Source organism: Lactuca sativa, chromosome 3 (genome assembly GCF_002870075.4).
Source record: "Lactuca sativa cultivar Salinas chromosome 3, Lsat_Salinas_v11, whole genome shotgun sequence".
Classification (NCBI taxonomy): Eukaryota; Viridiplantae; Streptophyta; class Magnoliopsida; order Asterales; family Asteraceae; genus Lactuca; species Lactuca sativa.
In genome coordinates this window covers 265,900,961-265,926,276 of record NC_056625.2, presented here as the reverse complement: position 1 = coordinate 265,926,276, position 25,316 = coordinate 265,900,961, and the positions used below count along the sequence as shown (strand labels likewise).

Here is a 25,316-nt window from a genome sequence, read left to right as displayed (position 1 = left end):
GGCATAGTGAACCCTAATTGGCCCAAATGCTTGATCTGGGCTTGATGGATGGCTATTGGGCTAAAAATCCTAATTTTTGGGCTTGTTGGATTGGGCCTATTCGGACCTGCATTAGGACCAGTGATTGAAGATATAACTCATGACAATTCTATTATATGATGTCTTAGTGGAATGATGGGCTTAATGGGTGAAGTCCTTAATGGGATAAGTCCTTAATGGGTCAAGTGAAAAACACTTAGCCCTAATCGTCATTTTATGTGAAAACCCTAATTTTTCTTGGGCCTTGTGTTGGGCTTTCTTATTGGGGTTGGTGTTTGGGCCATTGATGGGCCATCCAAGAGCAGTCATGTAAACTAGAATAATTAGAAGGGCTTTAGGGTAAGGACCATATGAGGGTTTGGGCCCAATTTGGAAAATTGGGCCATGATTGGGCCTTTGTGGGCCTAATGGACTTGAGATATTATGGACCGGATTGGTGGACTATATTTAGACCTAATAATGTTAAGGTTGTTCTTAGAACCTAATGGGGTTATTTGTGGGTTTGACTTAGTGATAGAAGCTAGAGTGTAGCAGCAACATGTATAGGATATGTTCGCCATTCGAGGTGAGTCTTCTCACTATACTTATCTGTGTTGTAATTTGTGTGTGACCTGAGGGTCTTGTTCTTGTTGATGAACAGAGGGTCTTATTTGCACTATTGACCGGAGGGTCTTAGTATATTATTGACCAGAGGGTCTCAGTACATATAGATCGGAGGGTCTTAGTAAACTATCGACCGGAGGGTCTTATTTGTTTATTATGTGTTATGTGTTATCGTGCATACTGTCTCTGTGACTTATAATGTTATGGTAATATGTGTATATATTGATCTTATGTGTTTATTTGAGTACTGCAATGTGACAACCATCAAATTCTGGTCAAGTCAAAGTCAAATAAAGTCAACAAGTCAAACCGGTAAGCTCAATTAACCCTTGTGTACTAGGGCTTACGTTAGGTAATCACTATACAACTCGTTATTCTAATGAGAAGTCATCAATTGAAAAGTTCGTATATCTAGATTTCATTAACCTAAAACTATGGTAAGTAACGAACCAAACCAATAAAACAATGTTGCATACCCATCGGGAGTGTGTAGGACCCTTAAACATGGCTTAACGGGGTTTACGGACCTTGCGTTGCGAAGCCGGACACTCACAAATGTCACACACAAAACCTCTCTTAATCGTTTTCACTCTATCTCTCTCTATTTAAAATATCTCCCAAATCTCTCCAAGTATGTGAAATCTCTCCCAAATCTCTCCAAGTATGTGAAATCTCTCCCAAATCTCTCCAAGTATGTGAAATCTCTCCCAAATCTCTCTAAGTATGAGAAATCTCTCCAAGTATGTGAAATCTCTCCCAAATCTCTCCACGTATGTGAAATCTCTCCCAAATCTCTCTAAGTATGAGAAATCTCTCCAAGTATGTGAAATCTCTCTCAAAAGTTCCTTTAACTTTTTATAGTCTTTCAGGCCATCCCGACCCTTAATCGGGTCAAAAACCGCTTAAAACGGGGTAAAAATGGGCAAAATAGCCTTAAGGACCCGAAACCCACACCAGGGACCGAACCGAAGGTCCCTATAGGAACCGAACTGCTGAAGAACCGAACCATGCACCAGGGACCGAACCGAGCTTTAGCCTTCGGACCGAACCCTCCTTCTCGGGCCCGAACCTTGGACCAACCGAAACCGAAGCCTTCGCTTCCTACCTTCGCCTTCGGGCTATTTCGCTTCTTACTATTTCGCTCCATCTCACCTTCGGTCCATGTCCAGAAGGGACCGAACCTTCGGCCCAATCCGAGCAACTTCGCAGAAATGCATTTTTCGCCCGGTGTTCGACTACTTTCACGTTTTAAGCTGGTTTTTCATCATTTTAGCATGGGATTTTCACCCAAACTCGTATTTTGGTATATAAGACCCTAAATAAATATATTTTAATCATTTTTGGAGGAAAATCTTTGCCTAAGAATAAAATATAGTGGGTGGGATATTTAAGGTGGACTGTTGACTTTGCTTTAAAGTTATAACACAAGCAACCCCCATACCTACTCCAAGTCACTATTCATGATTTAAGTCACCAATCCCATCACCCCTAGTCTACTACTTGTCCCCTCACACCCTTTTCCAACAAGCTAACTTGGTCAAAGGCTTGAAACTCTCATCTCCCCTTACATTTCTCTCATTCTTACACAAATATCGTCATATTTGTTGTTAGATCTCCGAATCTTCAAGCATCTCCCAAGTCTTCTCGAGTTAAACACTTCTTTTCTCCATCATCCATCTACTAAAATCACTCAAGGTGAGTTCATAACCCTATCTTTTCATGTTTTCTTAAGTTTAAAGTGGGGGGGGGGGGGTGGGGGGGGGGGGATACAAGTTAAAACACCAAGAACACAACTAAACTTTTCCAACAGCTTTCATCAATAAAGTTTAACTCCATTCACGGACTGTTTTGGTCAACGTAAACATTTTAGTTTTCAAAACCGTATTAGATGCAAATAGTTCAGGTTTATACCTTTAAAATGACTACTTGCACATCTCCATACGATTTTTCTACGATTTATGGTGATTTTTACAAAACAGCCTATCATTTTAAGAACAAATCCGGACCAGTCTGAATATGGATATTTTAACACAAGTTAAAGACTTCTAAAAATCATAATAAAAATTATGGATAAACTAGACACATTTTATGAACTCTCAAAATTTACGAATTTAGTTTTCGACTCCGTATGATTTTTCTAAAACAGTGCAGAAATGTTAAAAACTAGTTAACAACTTATAACTTTCATAACACTTTGTACTATGTTGAGCAAAGTGTATAACAAAAGTACTAAATATTGAATGTGTTTTCTTGTTAGTTTATCATCATAAACTGAAATTTAGTCATTCATGATAAGTTTCTTCATTCATTTAGAACACATATAACAAGCTATAATGATAATAGTTTATGGATTTATAGCACTAATGTATTTTTCATAAAAGAGTTCTTTTACATCACCAACGTTTTGGATAAACTATAATAGGTATAGTTTCTGTATCATTTACATCTCAAACTTATTTATCAAAGGTTTTCAGTTCAGTTCACGTAAATCTGTTAATGAATAAATTTGTGAGTCATTCCCTTCATGTTACCTTCATGGTAACAAAGTCAGAAGTCCTGTAAATTATAACCAGAGTCTCTTGTAGGGAGAGCGTGATAGTTGTGTATAGATCTATATTGGGTCTGACAAACCTGCACCTGAACTGCTTGCAACAGCTAGACCGGCAGGTCTGAGGTGACAAGTGTCATTTAACGGTGACGCCTAAAGAACGTCGTATTATGAGGACATCTGAGTCTAGCATGGTTATAATAGCTCACATGTGGTATTAACAACTCATAAGATTTACGGGTTCTACTTTTAAATTAGCGATTTATGTCGATTTAACTCACAGGAATTACTTTAAGTATGGAAAAATACTTGTACACTTTCATATCAAAAAGGGTTATATGTCGATTTAAAATCACTTTTATATCTTTAAGTATGGAAAATACGTGTTTACCTTCGGTCCTGGGATTTAGGACTACCTAACTCTTATAAGGAAAATATTGGATTTTCTTTGGAAACACATTTCTGTTAAAACTACATTCATCTAGAATTGTTAGGCTTCGGCTATAATTGCTAAGTGTATATGTTAGAGTTATATAAGAATCTATTCATAATCAACTTAGAATTGATGGGCTTGCCTTTCTTCCTGTTCCTTGTTTGGTTGTGGACCTAGGGCAGAACCATTATATTCGACGGTTTATTTAATTTAAATCTTATATAACTTATATACACTGAGTGATTATAGAAGGAATCTACGGGTCTTTCTAGGGTTCATTATCGCTTAACATAGAAACATTCATTTCGCACTTGATAAAGAAAATATTGGATTTTCTAGAAACATACATTGTCGTTTTTACAAAGAAAACGGTTTCATTCTCAAACAAAACTCTTATGAACTCACCAACTTAATTGTTGACACTTTTTCAAAACTACTTGTATCCTCAGGAAATCAGTGAAACAAGAAAACCAATAGCATTTTGAGGATGGGACGATAAATCGTCAAACAGTTCATTTTGTCATCTTAATGTAATTGATTTTGAAACATGCAAACTTACTATGATGTAACTTATTCAATTATATTTATGATGGTTGTGTTTACTTTGAGCACTATTATACTCGTTGTTGTGATACTATACATGAAGTCCTCCACCCCCGGACGTTTCCGCCATCCTTGGTTTAGGGGTGTGACATGCGATGTCCGGCATTATGTCCATGTGAATTATGTTGTATATTTATTATGAGCTTATAGAGTTAGGACCGGAGGGTCCATAGAGTTAGGACCAGAGGGTCGACAGAGTTAGGACCGTAGGGTCCATTACAGTTGCGGGACTGGAGGGTCCCACTGAGACACATTGACCGGAGGGTCTTACAGAGTTATAGCCTCGAGTGGCTAATGTGTATTTGTAGTATTTTGGGGAACTCGCTAAGCTTTGTGCTTACCGTGTTATGTGTTATATGTTTCAGGTACTTCTTAGGATCACGGGAAGACGTCGGCTTGATTATACACACGAGATAAAGAGTTATCTTTTTTAGGATCATGGATTATTAATCAAACAATTATGGAACTATGTTTTGTTAAATTGATAATTGGGATTTTTGTGAACTGCATTATGAGAATTTTTTTAATTTAGAAATGAAAATTTTGTTCGAAAATTTACGGTGTTACAAGTTGGTATCAAAGCCTTGGTTTGAGGGATTCGGGTACACCTTCGGGTATATCTGGACTTAAACTGAGGATTTGAGAAATTTTTTCAAAAGAAATGACTTTTCTAAATCGATCAAGAGTTTCTAAGAGAAAAACGAGAAGAGAAGTGTGTACAATCAGCCAGAGCCCGAACGATGATTTCCTAAAATATCCTTACTTATGGTGTTATGAGCTATTATTGAGATATTATTGATGCATGCCAGAGATAGGCTAGGTATTTCATATTTTAGGACTAGAGTGGCCTGATTTGTGATGCCTGATACGTGCATATTTAGTTCATATTAAGTGTAGATTTTTATTCATTTATTAGCTAAATTATTGCATTTCATGGACAAAATGTAATTAAAAGTGTTTGAATTACGTTTTCAGTCCAAAAGTGAAGCTCGGAAGCAAAAGGAAGCAGGAGAAGCGGTTGAGAGTTCGAGAATGGAACAAAGAAGAAAAACACTAAAAATAACACCTACTCGGCGAGTAGGGTCAACTACTCGGCGAGTCCACACGAATATTCGAGAAGATAAACACTCGGAAACCCAGAGACTTATCGCATACGGGGACTGAGAGATGGACTCGACGAGTCGATTCGTATATATAAAGATAACTTCTCAGAACAATGGAGAGGAATTCTGGAACGATTCAGAAGAGTTTAGCTGCAATTAAAGAGTCGGAAAAACCCTAGAAGACGAAGTTATAAGCTAGAATTCAATTCCGAAGGAGATTTGAGGCAAATTTCATCATTCTACTTAATCTTTTGTTTTTCATTATGGTTAAACAATTAGAATCTATTTGTTTGCTGTTATTTACTTCAATCATGAGCTAAAACTCTTAAACTTCTGTTTGGGGATACAAAATTGATACTATGGTTTGATTATTGGTAGGATTAATTCTATGTTGGTGATTTTTGTTATTTTAGCTTGCTAAAGAACCTTATGTGTGAATGATAATTAATTTTCTGTTAATAGGAAGGTAATTGACTAGCATGAACATCTATTAATTATCAACCTCATATGCTATGTGATCACTTTGTTATATGTCTGGGATTAATGAACATGAAACTAGAGTTAATAAGAAAATTAAGTAAATTCATGTGTGAGCTTGTGTGATGACCATCAACAAGAAGTTAATTAAAAGACTAAATTAGTTAACTATTGCAAGTCTAAATTAACCTGAATAAATAAGCTAGTGAATTTAATTAAATTAGACAACTGGCCACTGTTTAAGTTAGTTTATTTGCTAAGGATTAGTGTAGTGAATGAGAATCTAATCACTTGAATCGGTAACCAACAAAAGAGTTAATCCATTGCACTATTACCTTGAAATCAACCATAGGATCAATTGAGTTGAACTAAACAGAAGTTCCTTTCCATTATTGAATCTAGTTAATTCTTTGTTTTTCTAAGTTTAGATTAAGTAATAGTTAGTAAGTTTTCTAGTCTTGTAAACTAGAGAAAACCCCCTACTTATTAATTAATTTAGATAGAATTAGTTTTTAGTTTTAATTTTCCGTTCCCTGTGTTCGATACCCTACTTATTTAACTATACCACAATTGATAGGTCCACTACCTTTGTGTGTTATTTTATAATTAAAAGTAGGTTTAAAACTAAGTGAGTTTGCATACATCAAGTTTTTTGGCGCCGTTGCCGGGGAACGGTTCTAAAATTAACGTTATATTCTAATTTAATCGATCCTTTGTGTGGGATTTATTTTACACAAAGTTACTTAAAAGGTAATTCAGTAAGTAGTATAAGTTTTAATAAAAATCTGTTTTTAAAGTTACTAGAAAATTTTTTCTATTTTTGCCTTGATCTCGCCGAGTGCACTCGTGCCGACTCGGCGAGTATATCGCTGTTACAGTTTTAATTTTTATTTTATTTTTGTTCTTTTTACGCATTTTTTTTGTTTTGTTTACAGTTGTTTCATGACCCGAGGATCTGATACACCTATGGTCCCTCCTCTTGAAGACCCGGAATCCGCACTAAGGAGGAGCAAAGGCAAAACTGCTGTAGAATCCGCTTCTTCAAAGAACTCGCCACTCAAAAACCTCAAGTCCGTCTTCAGCAAGAAGAGGAGCAGCAAATCAGGAGCATTCAGTGCCTCTTTGACGATCGGAGACCCAATTCAAGAAGACACCGAGTACGAGACCGAGGAAGAAGAAGAACCCACATACGAGCACGAATCCGAGTTTTAAGACGATTTAGCTATCACTATGGCTAATATCGATGAAGTCCCCATGGGGGAATGGAAGAAGAGGATGCGCGATGACACCGGCCCGGGACTTGTGCAGCCCGCAATTTCCGCAACCGCTACAGTCGAACTAAAAGGCCATATTCTCGCTCAACTCAAGGAGATTCCTTTTTATGGGAAGGATCACGAAGACGCCTACAAGCACTTAGACGAAGTGGATGATGTGGCTGACTACTTCAATGTGCCGAATGTTCCACGCGAGACCCATCTTCTTCGCATGCTCCCAGTCATGTTCAAAGGTGCTGCAAAGGATTGGCTAAATTCACTTCCTCCCGGATCGGTCACCACATGGGCCAAGATGAAAGAAGAGTTCATAGACCACTTTTGCCCACCCTCCAAAATAGCCAAGCTAAAGAAAGCCATTGCCAACTTCGAGCAACAAACTGGAGAATCACTTTATGAAGCTTGGGAAAGGTACAAGAGCCTGCTTAGAAATTGCCCACACCATGACCTCAATAGCCAACAAGAGGTCTCCATTTTCTATGATGGAGTCAATGTCACCACAAGGTAATTGCTCGATTCACAAGGTCCGCTCACGAAGAAGGCACCCCCGGTAATCAAGGAGCTAATTGAAGAATTCTCTAAGCATTCTAGAGAATATCACAATCCAAGAAATGAAGTAAGTCGGGGGGTAATGAACTCGGCAAATGATAGCATGGCGGCGGTGATAGCTAAGCTCGATAGTCTAGACAGAAGAATGACAAAAATGGATCAAACAATCCATGCTATTCGGGTGGGATGTGAGAATTGTAGAGGGCCCCATCTCACAAAGGACTGTGATTTGGATGAAAATGGAAATAAGAAGGCTCAAGTGTTCTACTCAAGTGGCGATAGATACGACAAGAATTGGCGGAAACCGAAGAAGGAATGGCTCCCCTACGAAGAATACAAGAAGGCTAAGGAGGAGAAATACAAGCAGAAGGAGAGGGGATTTTATCAAAAGGAAGAACCGGTAATGGAAAAGAAAGCAGATTTAGAAGAATTGTTCACTAGATTCATAGCCAATATGCACAGAGGATCTCCAATAGGAAGACAGAAAAGGCAGAAGAGTCAGCTCCAGCTAAGCACGACCAGACTCGCCGAGTCCCTCTAGTGGACTCGACGAGTCCATGTGTAAATGACAAAACTATCATTCCCCTAAAGCCATATAATCCCCCTTTGCCATTCCCAATCAAAGCCATGCCAGTGGAAAAAGTTGAAGCTTATAGAGCTTTTATGGAGCATGTTAAAGCCCTACAAGTCAATATGCCATTTGTAGAAACAATGCTCAAAACACCCAAGTACTTCAACTTACTAAAAGGTCTCTTTGCTGATAGGAAGGATTTAGCTGAAGTAGCAGAAATAATATTGAGTGAGCTACCCGAAAAGAAGGGCGATCCGGGGAGTATCATAATTCCGTGCCAATATGGAAATACATTTGTCACTCAAGCGTTGACCGACTCGGGTGCAAGCATCAATCTGATGCCTTTCTCTTTCTTTAAGAAGCTGAATTTACCGGAGCCAAGGCCGGTAAACATGAAGATCCGTTTGGCAGACAAAACAACAATTCATCCACGAGGCGTTTGTGAGGATCTTCTCATTAAAGTCGACAAGTTCATATTTCCAGTGGACTTTGTGGTGCTTGATATGGAAGAAGACCCCGAAATTCCGATTATTTTGGGGAGGTCATTTTTAAACACCGCATGTGCTTTAATTGATGTATGTGAGTCTACACTAACGTTGAGGGTAGGTGACGAGTCCACAATATTTAGAGCTTTACCAGAAGTCAAGCAAGAAGAGAAAGGAGAAGAAGAGATCTCATTTATCGATTTAGATGATGAGATACTACAAAAAGAACTTGCACTTTTGCAAGAAGAAGATCCAACCAAGTTTTTTCTACCTTCTGGAGAGGATGGAGATGTTAACAAGGACTTAGAGGAGATAGAAAGGCTATTGGAAGGAGTTGATTTGGAAAAAACAGCAGAATTGGTGAAATACGATACGACTCGCCGAGTCACTTTCCTGGACTCGACGAGTCCAGTCGAAATTGCCAACAACTTGGACGACTTAGATCTGCTTGTTGCTAGTTCTCTGCATATGCTGGACTTGGATATTTTTCCTCATTCTTTAGAAGAACAAACAGCAGAAGGAGAAATGGATACGGAAGTTCAACATGTCCATATAGCATGTCTTGATGCAATTCCGCTTGAAGAGGAGGTAATGGCAGAAAAAGAGGAGAAGGCAAATGATAGGAGATTTGATGCTGGTCAACCTTTCATTACCAAAACTAGAGAATGAACTTTCACAAACTTTGAATTAATTAAGTTTAAGGAAAAGGAGGTGCAAGAGAAGGTGAAAAAGAGTGGGGTGAAGAAGAAAAAGAGGAGAAGGGAAGCCCAAGCAGCTGAGGATGATGCTGTAAAGAAGAAAAGGGAGGAATTAAAACGGGCTTACAAAAAGAAGATTCACGCTTACAAGACAAAGTATAAACCACAAAATATTAGGCGTGCATTCCCGATGCTGGAAGATGACGAGACGTAGATGGGAAGGAGTCCAGCTAACGACTCCTTAAAAAGAAGCACTTGGCGGGAGGCAACCCATTATCTAGAGTTTGCTTTCTTTTATCTTTTTAGTTTTGTTTGAATTTTTTTTTTCGTTTTTAGAATTTTAATCTTCCAATTCGACGGACATGTCTGCTTGAGAGTGCGTATGGACTAAGTGTGGGGTGGAGTAAATTTTCTTTTCTAAATAAATGGAAAAATTTTATAATTTTTAAATTGTTTGCAAGAAACTCGCCGAGTCTGACCATTACTCGACGAGTCCATTCAGATATTAGAAGAATGATACTAGACTCGCCGAGTCTGACCCTGACTCGACTAGTCAGTTTTGTTTACAGAAAAAAATAATTTTGAAATTACTTTTACAACCGATAACTAGGGTTTTAACCCTAATGAAATCATTTTTTTTCACACTACACTCGCCGTGCGCCTCCCTCCCAACTTTTTCTCTCAAGCATTCATCATCTTCTTCAATTGTTCTTCAAGTTTTTCAATTTCCATCACAAAAGGTACTGAATTTCTTCCTAATTTCTGTTAAAAGCATGGTTTTTAGATGATCTAGGGCAACAATTTCATATAATACCCGATTTTGAAGTATAGTGAATTTCTAGGGTTTTGATTTTACATCAATTATGTTGTTTTGGATGATTATTCTTGCCCTAATACCTTATAGAGATGCCCCTGGACAAAACCCTTGAAGTAATTTTGAGATTTCTTGGTTGAATTTTGACCGAATCGTCGACTGACTCGCGCAGTTCTTGCGACTCGCCAAGTCGTTCATGGACTCGACGAGTCCAGTCGGGTACCCAGGTGTGACTTATTTTGATGATTTTATGTGTTTTTCTGGGTTTTGTGTTTTGTGTGTTGCAGGGACAATGTTTCACAGAAGTCAAGGTTCCAGTGGACACCAAGGAGATTTTCCTTGGTTAAATTTTCCTCGAATCGAATCAACTTCAACCATGACGTATGGAAGAAGAAATTAGCTGAAGTCAGAAAGAAAGAAATTTACGTGCCCAACAGAATTGATTGGGGTTGGTTGCAAAGTGTGTGGTACGAAGAGGAGTTGGCTCCTTATCTTTTAAAGGAGTTCATTTACGAGGGAGAGATGATGGTTTGTGATGGGTAGAGCCGGATCTTTCGTATTCAAGAGCCGGTGTACCGGGAGCTTTGCCTGGAATTTTTCTCCACGGTATCTTTTCGTGGAGGAGATGACTGCTATCACCCGACGAGTGTCAGTTTCTACCTTGGGGGCGAGTTTCATCAGTGCTCCGTTGTGGATCTTGCTTGTAGGATGGGTATTTATGACCGGCCGGTGGTCTCAACTGCTATTTTCCACGCCTTTATGGAACGCTCTCACAAAGTGTTCCCCGATGGTGTGACGAGCACGGGATGGTGGAATACGATCGCTAACAACGTGTACATTCCGAAGTCAGCCCAGGAGGGAATCATTCGGTCGCCTACACACCGTCTTATTCATCGCCTTATTTCTACCACCATCAATCAGCGAAAGGATGATGACAAGGTTTCTAACCTTGATGTCTTTTACTTATGGAGCATTATCACACCGGACGCTTTTTGCAATATTCCTTGGTGTTTGGCTTCATATTCGGCGGAGGGTGCGGTCAAGGACCACAAGAAATCGAAGATTAATGGTGGTATGTTTGTCACACAGCTCGCCAACTCGTTTGGGTTAATGACCCGCGGCGCGTGGAATTTGATGACGATGATTCCTACCCCTCCATTCAATCCAATTCTTTTTAGGAGGGCTAGGATCATTGAGGACTATGGTGGAGGTCATTATGCAATCCCGCATGATGATCCTGTTGTTGGTCCCGAGGTGCCGGGAAGGAGGGTCCGATCGAGGCGTGAACGCGATGTAGAGGAGGAACCGCCGGTGATTCCGGTGGACAACGATGAAGTACCAATGGATTGGTACAATGTTGAGATGAGGCGGTTGCAAGATCAAATGGCGCGGGGTATCAACTTTAGCAATCAATCCCACATTCGACTTTTTGACCACTTCAATATTCCACATATTGATGGTGGTAACTTCCCATATATTCTGTCTTGGGATGAGGTGATCAATGCGAGAAGGAGCGGCACTAGTGGAAGTGGAGCGGCGCATGATCATGACGATGAGGAGGAGGATTAGTTCTTTATGTTTTTATTGAACAATTTTTATTTTGTTTTTGTTTTTATTTGGTGTGTTTTGGAATTTGTTAAGACTTTTACTGTTATGCTTGATGTTTGATTTCCTTGATAATTTTTAGAATTGGATTAGGAGAGCTTGCATAGAAGGGTTTAGAGTTGTAGAGATAAGAGAGTTTTAAAGAGTGAAAGAGAGAGTCAAGAAAGGGCAGCGATAGAGTCAATGTATCGAGTCTGGTCGTAAGGGACATGAGCAATTGAGTCTAGAAGTTATTGTTGGATAAGGTGTCTAAGTCCATAACTTATTTGGTATATACTTGACCCGACCCGGCATGGTCCATTTGGGTTGCATTTCACCCGAACAATTTATGGATAATTTTATGAGAGTTATACACATATGTTTATTAACATATTATAAGTTATAATATATTAATATGAGGTTATGTTATTTAATTAGTCTTAGTCTTAAATTAATTATGAATTAATTTAGAGATTAAAAGGAAGACTAATTAGATTATGGGCTATTGGTTTTATATGGTGTGGGCTAACACTCATTTGTTAATGGGCTAGGCTTGGATGGAAGTCCATGGATGATCCATGGAGCTTTTAACCCATGGATCCTTGGAAAAGGAAAGGTCATGGGTTATTAGGGTTTCACCCTAACCATGTACACTATATAACCATGCTTATGGTTCATGAAATGGCAACTAGTGAACAAGTGTGTGTGTGCTTGTGTGTGGCCGAAAAATTGAAAGTGTGTATACTCTCTCAAAGTTTTCCAAGAGTTTGTGGTGATTTGTGATTCCATTTGAGGCATTCACACTATTGGTGCTTGGCCCTCAAACTCCTCAAGAATCGAACTCATCAAAAAGGTATGTAATCTCTTCTAACTCTTTTATGTTGAAATGTTCCCCATGTCATGTTAGATAGGTTATGAACCTTGGAAAATTATTATTTTGCATGTATTTAGACAAACATAGATCCAAGGTTTATTAGGGTTGCATGCACACTTAGAAAGTGTTAGATTGCTCAAAACCCAACAGTTATGAGATATTTTTAAGATTTATTAGCAGCTAGAACTAAGGCAGAATACCAAATTTTTTTGTCCAGCGGTCTACTCGTCGAGTGCACTAAACTGACTCGACGAGTCGCCTTGAATTCTCACATATTCAAACCAGTCCCCGCTTTTACTCGACGAGTTACATATATGACTCGACGAGTCATTCATTTTTATACCAAAATGACTGCTGATTTGATGCTGCTGCGTGTGCCACTTGACCATTTATTCTTCCATGTCTATTCTTGAACATCTTACACTATTTTCCCTGCCTATTTGGAGCTGCCACACGAGATTTTGACACCCAAGACATGGATGAGTTGTTCCCATGTCTAAAGTCAAGTGAAGATGGAGCTGAAAGGAGACTTATCAACCTATCGACTGCTACCCCAGGGGAGTTTGTTCCAATTCTCTCTATATTTGCATTTTTATTTTTTGCAAAATATACAATGAGGGCATTGCATAAAATAAGTGTGGGGTAGGGGGTTGGTCACATATTAGAAAATTTAGAATCTTAATTTAGGCTAATTTTAAAAAATTGTTGCATACCAAAAATATTACTTAGGACTTAATTTAGAAAATTTTGGTAAAAGCAAATTAGGATTCCATGTTAGAATTGTGTTGATAATTGCATGAAAACCCAAATGTTTAGTTGAGCCTATACATGTTCTAGTACATTTGTGGCTTCCTTATTCCAGTGAAATCATGAGACAAAAACACGACCCTGCTCAGCCTGAGGGATGCAATATGTTTAGCAGCCTAAATCTGAAATATATCTAGGAAATTATTACCATTAGCCAATAAAGGTTGAGGTTGAGCGCCCCTGCTTAAGCATGTAGGTTTTTGAGTGAAAAAAGTGAGGTTCATGTAAAAAAAAGAGAGAGAGAATTGCAAGAAAAGTTGAAGAATTTTGGAGCAAATAAAGTGAAGATCAAAAGATCAAAATTCCGAAGATTCAAAAAGTTGAAGATACCAAAAATCAAACAATAAAGGTGGTGAATTCAAAGAAATCAAAGATCAAATTATCAAGGAAGTGAAGAATTCAAAAGAGCTCCATATTGGTATCATAAATTGTAATTCTAGATTATGTATGCTTGGGTTGCTCAACTAAAAATACCTTGAGGGTAAGAGGTTTTCTGCGGATGGATTCTGAGGGATGCATAAAATAAGCATAGTTCGGGGTGAGTGGGCGAATGTTTATGAGGATTGGGAGTATTTGGAGTATGGGGGGTTATTAGGAAAAATTTATACACAAATGTATGCGTTGCGGTCTTGGCATAATGCCTGGGTTAGACTGGAGTTGTCATATATGATTCTAATGTTTACAATTCAGTTTTGCTTGGGGGCAAGCAAAAGTCAAGTGTGGGGTATTTTGATATGTGCATATTTAGTTCATATTAAGTGTAGATTTTTATTCATTTATTAGCTAAATTATTGCATTTCGTGGACAAAAAGTACTTAAAACTGTTTGAATTATGTTTTCAGTCCAATAATGAAGCTCGGAAGCAAAAGGAAGCAGGAGAAGCGGTTAAGAGTTCGAGAATGGAACAAAGAAGAAAAACACTAAAAATAACACCTACTCGGCGAGTAGGGTCAACTACTAGGCGAGTCCACATGAATATTCGAGAAGATAAACACTCGGAAACCCAGAGACTTATCGCATACGGGGACTGAGAGATGGACTCAACGAGTCGGCACCTGACTCGACGAGTTGATTCGTATATATAAAGATAACTTCTCAGAACGATGGAGAGGAATTCTGGAACGATTCAGAAGAGTTTAGCTGCAACTAAAGAGTCAGAAAAACCCTAGAAGACGAAGTTATAAGCTAGAATTCAATTCCGAAGGAGATTTGAGGCAAATTTCATCATTCTACTTAATCTTTTGTTTTTCATTATGGTTAAACAATTAGAATCTATTTGTTTGCTGTTATTTACTTTAATCATGAGCTAAAACTCTTAAACTTCTGTTTGGGGATACAAAATTGATACTATGGTTTGATTATTGATAGGATTAATTCTAAGTTGGTGATTTTTGTTATTTTAGCTTGCTAAAGAACCTTATGTGTGAATGATAATTAATTTCCTGTTAATAGGAAGGTAATTGACTAGCATGAACATCTATTAATTATCAACCTCATATGTTATGTGATCACTTTGTTATATGTCTAGGATTAATGAACATGAAACTAGAGTTAATAAGAAAATTAAGTAAATTCATGTGTGAGCTTGTGTGATGACCATCAACAAGAAGTTAATTAAAAGACTAAATTAGTTAACTATTGCAAGTCTAAATTAACCCGAATAAATAAGCTAGTGGATTTAATTAAATTAGACAACTGTCCACTGTTTAAGTTAGTTTATTTGCTAAGGATTAGTGTAGTGAATGTGAATCTAATCACTTGAATCGGTAACCAACAAAAGAGTTAATCCATTGCACTATTACCTTGAAATCAACCATAGGATCAATTGAGTTGAACTAAATAGAAGTTCCTTTCCATTATTGAATCTAGTTAATTCTTTGTTTTTCTAAGTTTAGATTAAGTAATAGTTAGTAAGTTTTCTAGTCTTGTAAAACTAGAGAAAACCCCCTACTTATTAATTAATTTAGATAGAATTAGTTTTTAGTTTTAATTTGTCGTTCCCTGTGTTCGATACACTACTTATTTAACTATACCACAATTGATAGGTCCACTGCCTTTGTGTGTTATTTTATTTATTAAAAGTAGGTTTAAAACTAAGTGAGTTTGCACACATCAATGCCTTAGCCTAGGAGTTGTTGCTATTTGTGATTTTCTTTTGAGTATGTACAGAGTAAGAGTAACCAACGGGAATCCTTTTTATAGAAAGATTTAAGTAGGGGAGTAATCTAGGAGAGATACCTAGATTTGCATTTGAGGAGTCTACTGGGAGGGTGGACAGATGCCGCATGGGGCGAAGTTGATGGAGTTTGATGATGTCCTTCGAGTATGAGCAGAGCAAGTGAGATAATAACCTAGAGTGGTTTTACATGCTAGTAGAGATTATTCAATGCCCAAATGTTGCTTGCTTTGTGCTTTGTGGAACTCTCGATGATGGGAGTCATCTCTAAGTGAATATGACGATATTCAGGAGGTAGATGACTAGAATCATTAGGAGTTCTTCAGCAGCTGATGGCGGAGAAGTGTGAGGACCTAGGAAGAGCCTAGGGAGTGTCATGGTCAGATTAATGCGCTGACAGGGTAGAACATTTCAATGGGGAGAGAACACGCGTATCGAGATTGGTGATCGAGAAGGTTGAATAGATACATAGGAACTCTGGGATGGTTCGTGTGGAAGTATGGGTAGATGTGGCAGGTAGTATGGGCCTGTACTAATGAAATCATGGGACCCATACTAGATACAGGGAGCATTCCGGAGGTTCTAAGTAGCAAATTGAGAGGTTATCACATGGTTCGAGTACCATGATTCAGAGCAAATTGAGAGGTGATCACATGGTTCGAGTACCATGATTTAGAGCAGATTGAGAGGTGATCACATGGTTCGAGTACCATGATTCAGAGAAGATTGAGAGGTGATCACATGGTTCGAGTACCATGATTCGTGGTGGTTAGTGTTTCTAGTTTTACCAGCTATCCTATTGTGTTTGAGTAGTCTGAGATCAGATATGGGAGGCTGTGGGGCTATAGGGCCAGGCCGATTGATTTTAATGGGGTATGCTCGGGGTAGGCAAATCTGAGTTTAGATCTCGAGGGTTTTGACTGGTGAGGTGCCAGTTGGAGTCACAAGACTCAAATAAGGGTGGAGATGATGCACCGTGGAGGGTTGCAGTTTGAGTTGAGTGGTCGAGCGATATCCTGTAATGCCAAGTTTCTATTTGAGGATTATTTATCCCTTTTTCCCATTTTGAGAGGATGGGTGCGTGAGTTTCTGATGTCGGAGAATAAAAGAAGACCCTGTGAGGTACCAGAGATTTGCGATAGCGGCACTAAGAGTAATTTTGTTGTAAGAGAGCATTGTGTTACATTCTTATGTCCGGAAGAAGTTATCAGTGGGGAATGTGACAGCGAGGATTCGAGTATGCCTTTTTTGAGTTTGGTACGTCGTATATCAACAATTTTTTCAGGGAAACGAGAGGAGTATATCGAGTTGTCGACCTTCATGGATATGCAATAGAACGACTGTGGGAGTGAGGTCTCCCGTGCTATGTCGAATCTTGCAGTGGGGTGATGATTGAGGATTCTGAGAATGAAGTATGTGATAGTCCAGTATCTCCAGGGAAGGAGATCATTCTATTCTAGTACCGTCAGATTAAGTGTATGTGCAACCAAACGAGGTTCTGGGTGACTAGAGGCAGTCACATGGGGAGGAATCCGGAATTTTCATATGGGGTTCGGGCTACTTGGAGTTATTTGGTTATTTTTCTGGAAAGTCATCGAGTGTTGTGTGGTATGTACCCTGGGTTGGGAATGATACATCTAGAGAGCCAGTCTACGATGAAGTTGATTGGGTGTGACATTAGGCGACATCTCAAACCCTAATTGGGGAGAACGGGGTATTTTGTTGGGCGAATCATCAATTGTTCAATTTGTGAGTAGAGTATTTCAAGGATATGAGTTGTGCGAGAAGAAGATCAATGGTCGTAGTAAGACATTATGAGATTCTATGATGATGTATCGAGGCATCCGATTATGATGTCGTGAATAGAAGATCATAGGTTGAGACAAGCGATCGTGAGATTTGACGATGGCGTATCGGGGTATCCGAGTATGATGCCCTAAGTTGTTGGGTTACTTTGAGACTCGAGTTTATGATATGATACGTGGAGTATCGGATAGTTATTGTTCCAGTGGGAACCCATTAACTAATTGTCATCGGACGGGGATTGTCAAAGAATGTGAATTGTATCGAGAGAAAGTGTGTTGTTGCTTCAATGGGCGTCAGGAGTAGTGATGCTCAGTCTGGGTGGGTGAGTGGACCTGTCCATGATGGATCGCGGAGCATTAGTTCAATGAGCGCAATACGGTGATGGCTTAATGATGAGATTATGTTGTGGTAAGAGAGTGGAATGATCCAGGTGGGAGTAATCACTTTGTTATATCAGGGAAAAACCATGGGGAGAGCCCATGGTGAGCGAGTAAGTGATGTAAGCCTGCGGGGAGCCGTAGCATTCACGAGTGAGTGAGTAAGTGATGTAAGCCTGCAGAGAGCCGTAGAATGCACGAGTAAGTGAGTAAGTGATGTAAGCCTGCGAGGAGTTCTAGCATTCACGAGTCAGTGTGAGAGTATTGTAAGACTACGGGACACCTAGTATTCCCTGGTTAGAGCATGACACAGAGGGGTTCTTAGGCTTAGTAGCCTTGACGACAGAGTCTTGGGGGACTTAGTGGCTGGACCAGGAGTGAGACTGGGGTCTCCATGATGGTCGGGATCCTTTATATCTTGAATTGGAGGGAGTTTGTCATGAATCGAAAGGAAATGGAGAAGTAATGTACGCATAGATTTGCGGATCACGGGCCATGAGTCGAGTATTAGATTGGATATGGGTGGTTCCAATGTTGCTATTAAACTAGACTCTTGAGTTTAAGTGGGCCCTAGTTGTGTAAAGGATAGATGAGTTGAGATTTTAGATTCCTGATGGATTTCATGTTGAGTGGTTGTGATTGGCATCTGATGTTGTGGACATGGGAGGGTCAGTTCGTCTGGGTTGAGTAGGACCGCAACACGCATCGAGTTAGTGAGTGTTAGACGACAGAGGTCAGGAGTGTCATGTGACTTCAAAGCGGTTGTAATAGTTGCGTGGAGTTAAGCGAACTTAGTAGTTGCACGTGCCATATCTTTAGTTGAGAAAACTTTGTTGGATTGAATGACTGGGGTTATGCTCGAGCTTGGGGCTAGGTCATTCAAGTTGTAAGGCATGTATGGGATGATGTGGAAAGATTTCGAGGGCAAAATCTAATTTAACTGGGGGAGAGTTGTAACATCCCGTTTATTGAGTAAATGAGTAGAAAAAGATTTATAAATGAATAATAATCCTAGAATAAATAATATTTAGCAGGGTGTTGGTGTTGGGGAGCTAATTGATATAATTTTTGGAGTTTAGGGTTAAAAGAGTAAGTTATGGATTTAAATTGAGAAGGGTTTCAGAAGTCAGGGTGTGTATGGTAAGTTTTGGACCTGATTTTAAAGGAATCTTTAGAATCAGGGGTTAAAGGGTAACTTTTGGAATTGTATTGAAAATAAATTTGTGGGGAAGGACCAAAAGTGTTTAATTTGCATCATAGTTTGGGAGGAACACGGGTTAATCCCGTATACTTGTTTTCCTTTTGTTCGAATGAGATTAGGAACCCTAGCGCTACACTATTGTATATCGGCCGCCACCTTGCCTTTGAAGCACCTTCAGCCGTCGCGAGTGAGTCCTTAGCCGCCAGCCATCGTCTCCATCGCTATTCCAATCAGGCGATGTGCCGTCTGCTGTCACATTTTGTGCACCGCCTCATACTACTGCCAAGAACAGGACGTGAAGCCGGAGGGAAACCGCTGATGGCCATAATGCACGAAGTCGTGCGTGAGCCGTGAGCCATCGTAATTGCTCAGTAAGTCCAACTGCAATCTGTTTCCTCTTCCTTTCACCATTTGTTGCGTATATGGCGTTTTGACCGCCCACGGTGGTCACTGGTGGCCAAGGGTCGCCGCTGCTATGCCATTAATTGTCGTCTGCCATGTGTGAGGCTGATTTGGTTATGTTTGTGTGATAAAATCGCATCTATGAGCGTGTTTATGGGTTTTCACAATTAAAAATCAAAGAGACCGCCACCACCACCACTTCAAGGTGGTGGCTGCCACCCATTTCGTTTTTCTGCCACCATTGGCCGCCACCAGTCACCGTGGGTGGTGGTTGTGGGTGTGTGTATTCTATATGGGAGGTCATTTATGCACTTTTTGGACAGGAACCATCACCACCACCATTAGAAATGGTGGTTGCCGCCATGACCACCACTACCCGGGGTGGTAATGGGTGGTGCTTGGCATAGTGAAACCTAATTGGCCCAAAATGCATGATTTGGGCTTGATGGATGGCTATTGGGCTAAAAACCCTAATTTTTGGGCTTGTTGGATTGGGCCTATTCGGACCCGCATTTGGACCAGTGATTGAAGATATAACTCATGACAATTCTATTATATGATGTCTTAGTGGAATGATGGGCTTAATGGGTGAAGTCCTTAATGGGATAAGTCCTTAATGGGTCAAGTGAAAAACACTTAGCCCTAATCGTCATTTTATGTGAAAACCCTAATTTTTCTTGGGCCTTGTGTTGGGCTTTCCTATTGGGGTTGGTGTTTGGGCCATTGATGGGCCATCCAAGAGCAGTCATGTAAACTAGAATAATTAGAAGGGCTTTAGGGTAAGGCCCATATGAGGGTTTGGGCCCAATTTGGAAAATTAGGCCATGATTGGGCCTTGGTGGGCCTAATGGACTAGAGATATTATGGACTATATTTAGACCTAATAATGTTAAGGTTGTTCTTAGAACCTAATGGGGTTATTTGTGGGTTTGACTTAGTAATTGAAGCTAGAGTGTACCGGCAGCATGTATAGGATTTGTTCGCCATTCGAGGTGAGTCTTCTCACTATACTTATATGTGTTGTAATTTGTGTGTGACAGGAGGGTCTTATTCTTGTTGATGAACAGAGGGTCTTATTTGCACTATTGACCGGAGGGTCTTAGTATATTATTGACCAGAGGGTCTCAGTACATATAGACCGGAGGGTCTTAGTACACTATCGATTGGAGGGTCTTATTTGTTTATTATGTGTTATGTGTTATCGTGCATACTGTCTTTGTGACTTATGATGTTATGGTAATATGTGTATATATTGATCTTATGTGTTTATTTGAGTACTACGATTTCCTGCATTATGTCCATGTGAATTATGTTGTGTATTTATTATGAGCTTATAAATTTAGGACTGGAGGGTCCACAGAGTTAGGACCAGAGGGTCCATAGATTTAGGACTATAGGGTCCACAGAGTTAGGACCGCAGGGTCCATTAGAGTTGTGGGACTGGAGGGTCCCACTGAGACACATTGACCGGAGGGTCTTATAGAGTTATAGCCTCGAGTGGCTAATGTGTATTTGTGGTATTTTGGGGAACTCACTAAGGTTTGTGCTTACCGTGTAATGTGTTATGTGTTTCAGGTACTTCTCAGGATCACGGGAAGCCACCGGCTTAATTGTACACACGAGATAAAGAGTTATCTTTTTTAGGATCCTGGATTATTAATCAAATAATTATGGAACTGTGTTTTGTTAAATTGATAATTGGGATTTTTGTGAACTGCATTATGAGAATTTTTGTAATTTAGAAATGAAAATTTTGTTCAAAAATTTACGGTGTTACAACAAATTAAAGAAATAAGAAATGTTCTCGATTGAATGCATCTATATCTATAACCGCATATATATATATATATATATATATATATATATATATATATATATATATATATATATATATATATATATATATATATATATATATATATATATATATATATATGGTTAGGTTAATTTGATACGAGTCTAATATTGTGAGACCGTGAGACCATTTTTTTAGTGAAATATTCTAATATTCTATTATTCAAAAAAATATAATATATGTAATATTCTTATATTTTAAAATAATATTTTTAACACATTTTAAATTGAAATATTCTAAAATCATATAATGTTAGAATATTATACATATTATATTTTTACGATGAATAGAATATTAGAATATTATACATATATATATATATATATATATATATATATATATATATATATATATATATATATATATATATATATATATATATAGACACGTACACACACACATACATTTCAGCCCCACAAAAACTCCAACCCTAATATCACGTTTCCAGTTACCACTATCCAAATTGCCTTCTCTTCTAGCCGACATCAAAATTTCCAAATTGAAAAAAAATCAAAATTTCCTCTCATCCTCTATGTAAGCTCGTTCCACTTCCGTTTCATTGAAGAGTTCCATCCTTCATCGCAAAATTGAAGTCTTCCAGCCGACAACGAACTTCGCAACCTCGCTAGTCACTCATTGCAATTGAAGCACACTCGTTTGGAGAATTGCTAGTCGCTCATTGCAGTGAAGGTCACTCGCCTGTCATTGTATTACGCTAGCTATGGCATCGATCGAGTTTTGTTCTACTCACCGGTCACTAGCGCATCTAGGAAGCGGGTAGCCTCCACTCTGGCACCGCTAACTATAAGGACTCAGGTATGTTTGTATTTTGCTTACCAGTAATATGAAACGATTTTATATTTTTTTATATGTAATCTGTTCTGCTGTTCATTTAGGTGTGTATTTGTGTGATTTGAGTGTTGTGAATTTTGATATGATAATCTCTTTGTTGTTATGTAATCTATAATTTCTTCTTGCAAGCTCAATATTACAAAAAAGTATGTTTGTAAGTTGTATATGTAATCTGTTTAGCACGGTTCTATTGAATATTCACACCTTTTATGCTAAATTGAGTTCTGATTTATGACGAATCTAAGTTCAGAATTGAGTTCTATTGAATATTCACACCCTCAAACTGTTGAATATGATTTATGATATCACACTGGTTGTTATTTTTTCTAGGGATATGAATTCAATTAGTCAAACTCATGCTCCAACTGCATGTAGTCAAGAATATTACATTTTTATAGTTTGGAACTTGGGATAATTTGGTTTGATTTTGAGTTTGTTTAATATTTTGTAGGAAAGCACTCAAGAAATTGGGACAACAAGTTTGGAAGATGTTGCTTGATTTTTACTTTGTTTTAATGTTTAAATGTAATGTACTATTGTGATGAATTTTGTTTTTCATATTTTATACTTTGGTGCCTTGGTTGGTTGTTTTTGTTACAGTATTAGACATTGGTAATTTCTATTTGGTTCAATTAGTTTGATGAACTTATTTGGTATTTTAAGCCTTTGTAAGGTTTTAATTTTTTATTGTTCAATTTTTTTTTCATTTTTGGGTTTCAGTATGGATGATCTATCAACTCCAAGCCCTCAAGCTTTGTCACAACCTCAAGGGAAAAAATGTTTGGAGTTGAAGCAAAATGTTTTAGAAGATACGTGTGTTAATGGTGTCCAAAAAAGGACTTGAAATTGGAGAAACCTAAGTTGGAGCAAACCTTATCGCCACCTCAGGGGAAAATTGTCTAGAGTTTAAGCAAAAGTTTTCAGAAGATATGCCTGTTAATGGTGTCTAGAAAAGGAATAGAATTTAGAGAAATATATATTATACCATTAGATTTTAAGGAATGTTCTCACCTTGTCAATATGAAATGGTTTGCTCATGTTGACCATAGGCCTAGAGAGGTACTTCGCTTGAGATACCGGAGTATGTTCTTCACTGCAAGCATATGAGGTTCACGAGGATTCGCCTGAAATCTAGCACAATAACAAATAGAGAACATTATATCAGGCCTGCTAGCAGTAAGGTACATCAGAGAGTCGATCATCTGTCGATATAGTGTAATATCAACTGCTAGCTTATCCAAGGATGGAGTGAGCTTGGTGCCGAACGCCATTGGAACTTAAACCTTTGAGTCTCCCATCATGCCAAATTTAGCAAGGAGAGTCTTCGTGTAAGCTTCTTGGTTAATGAAGATGCCTTCGGGTCCATGTCTAATATTTAAACCAAGGAAAAAGTTAATTGGACCCATTGAGCTCATTTAAAATTTAGTCTCCATCAGCTTTCTGAATTCAGCGGTTAAGCTAGGATTCGCTGAGCCAAAGATGATATCATCGACATAGATTTGAACAATCATAAGGTGGTTACCTTCCTTTTTACGAAAGAAGGTTGGGTCAACCGAACCTTGTTTGAATTTGGACATCTTTAAAAACTTGGTTAGCGTTTCATACCAGGCCCTCGGAGCTTGTTTCAGTCCATATACCGCTTTGTCCAGAATATAGCAATGATTGAGGTACCTTTCATTGACGAATCCAGGAGGTTGCTCCACGTACACCGTTTCTTCAAGTTCTCCATTTAGAAATGCGCACTTGACATCCATTTGGTAGATCTCAAAGTTCTTGTGTGCAACATAGGCAAGAATTATTCTAACGGATTCCAGCCTAGCTACAGGAGCAAAAGTTTCTTCATAGTCGATTCCTTCCTCCTGACAGTATCCTTTCACCACTAGACGAGCTTTGTTTCGTATCACATTTCCTTCCTTGTCCAACTTATTTCTAAAGACCCATTTGAGACCAACGACCGAGGCATCTTGAGGAGTTGGAATGAGGCGCCAAACTTTATTCCTTTCGAATTCATTGAGTTCATCTTGCATAGATTGAACCCAGTCGGAGTGATCAAGAGCAGTGTTAACTGTCTTTGGTTCAACTTTTGAGACGAAGGAGTTAAACATACAAAACTCTACTTTTGAAAATAAGGAAGTTTGCTTTGCCTTTAGTTGTGATCGGGTCAGGACCTTTTCAGAGACATTACCGACAACCTGTGAAACAGGATGATCTCTGGTCCATTTGACAAGAGGAGGGTAATTTGGATCATAGGATGGATCCAATTCAGCATTTACCATCTTTTCTAATTCAGATTGACTATCATCGTCATAATACATATCGGCATTCTCCCCCTCGACAGATGAGCTTTCAGGTGTATCTTGACTTTCCGGAGCTACAGGAGTTTCGGGTGCTGTTGAGCTTTCGAGTGTTGCAGTACCTTTGGGTGTTTTTGAGCTTTTGGGTACCACAGGACTTTCGGGTGCAGATTGGCTTTCGGGAGCAGCTGAAGAACAGTTCTCCCCCTCAACATGTGAGCCCAGCTGTGTTGAAGAAGGTGGATCCTCCCCCTCAACTGAAGCACCGTGTTGTGGCGGGTCGTTTGGACTTGATCCTCCTTCATTCATTTGCTTGGCAGCATCTTCGATGAGTTGCTTCAGATGATCTACTTTGTTGTCTGCTGCACTGGCTTCCGAGAGAGTAGCCTTCTCTGCTTCATCGAATAACTCAACAAACTTCTCAAACATATTTGCAATCGAGGCTGTGACTTGGCCTGTTTGAGAAAAAATTTCTCCAACTGTGTCTTCATTGGCCTTCAACTTTTTGACATAGCTATCATCAAAAGTCACATAATAAGTTTCTTCTATCTTCCTCGAACGCTTGTTTAATACTCGATAGGCTTTCGAAGTGAGAGAATATCCCAGGAAAATCCCTTCATCGGCTTTGACGTCGAACTTGTTACGATGTTCTTTAGAATTGAAGATAAAGCATCATGAGCAGAATACGTGGAAAAATTTGACGTTTGGCTTTCTGTTGTTGATGATCTCATAAGGAGTAAGAGTGAAACGCTTATTGAGATAGGACCCATTCTGCATAAAACATGCTGCAGTAATAGCATCAGCCCAAAAGTATAAAGGTAATGAAGCAAAACTTAGCATGGTTCGGGCCGCCTCACACAAAGATCGGTTTCGTCTTTCGACAATCCCGTTTTG

General features: G+C 38.9%; 1 non-coding gene across 1 annotated transcript; it reads right to left on the bottom strand.

The window, feature by feature from the left end:
* Positions 1-7,420: 7,420 nt before the first annotated feature.
* On the bottom strand, positions 7,421-7,527 carry LOC111919159 (small nucleolar RNA R71). Its single transcript, XR_002859417.1, has one exon. It is a non-coding gene; the product is annotated as a small nucleolar RNA R71 (small nucleolar RNA).
* Positions 7,528-25,316: the final 17,789 nt, after the last annotated feature.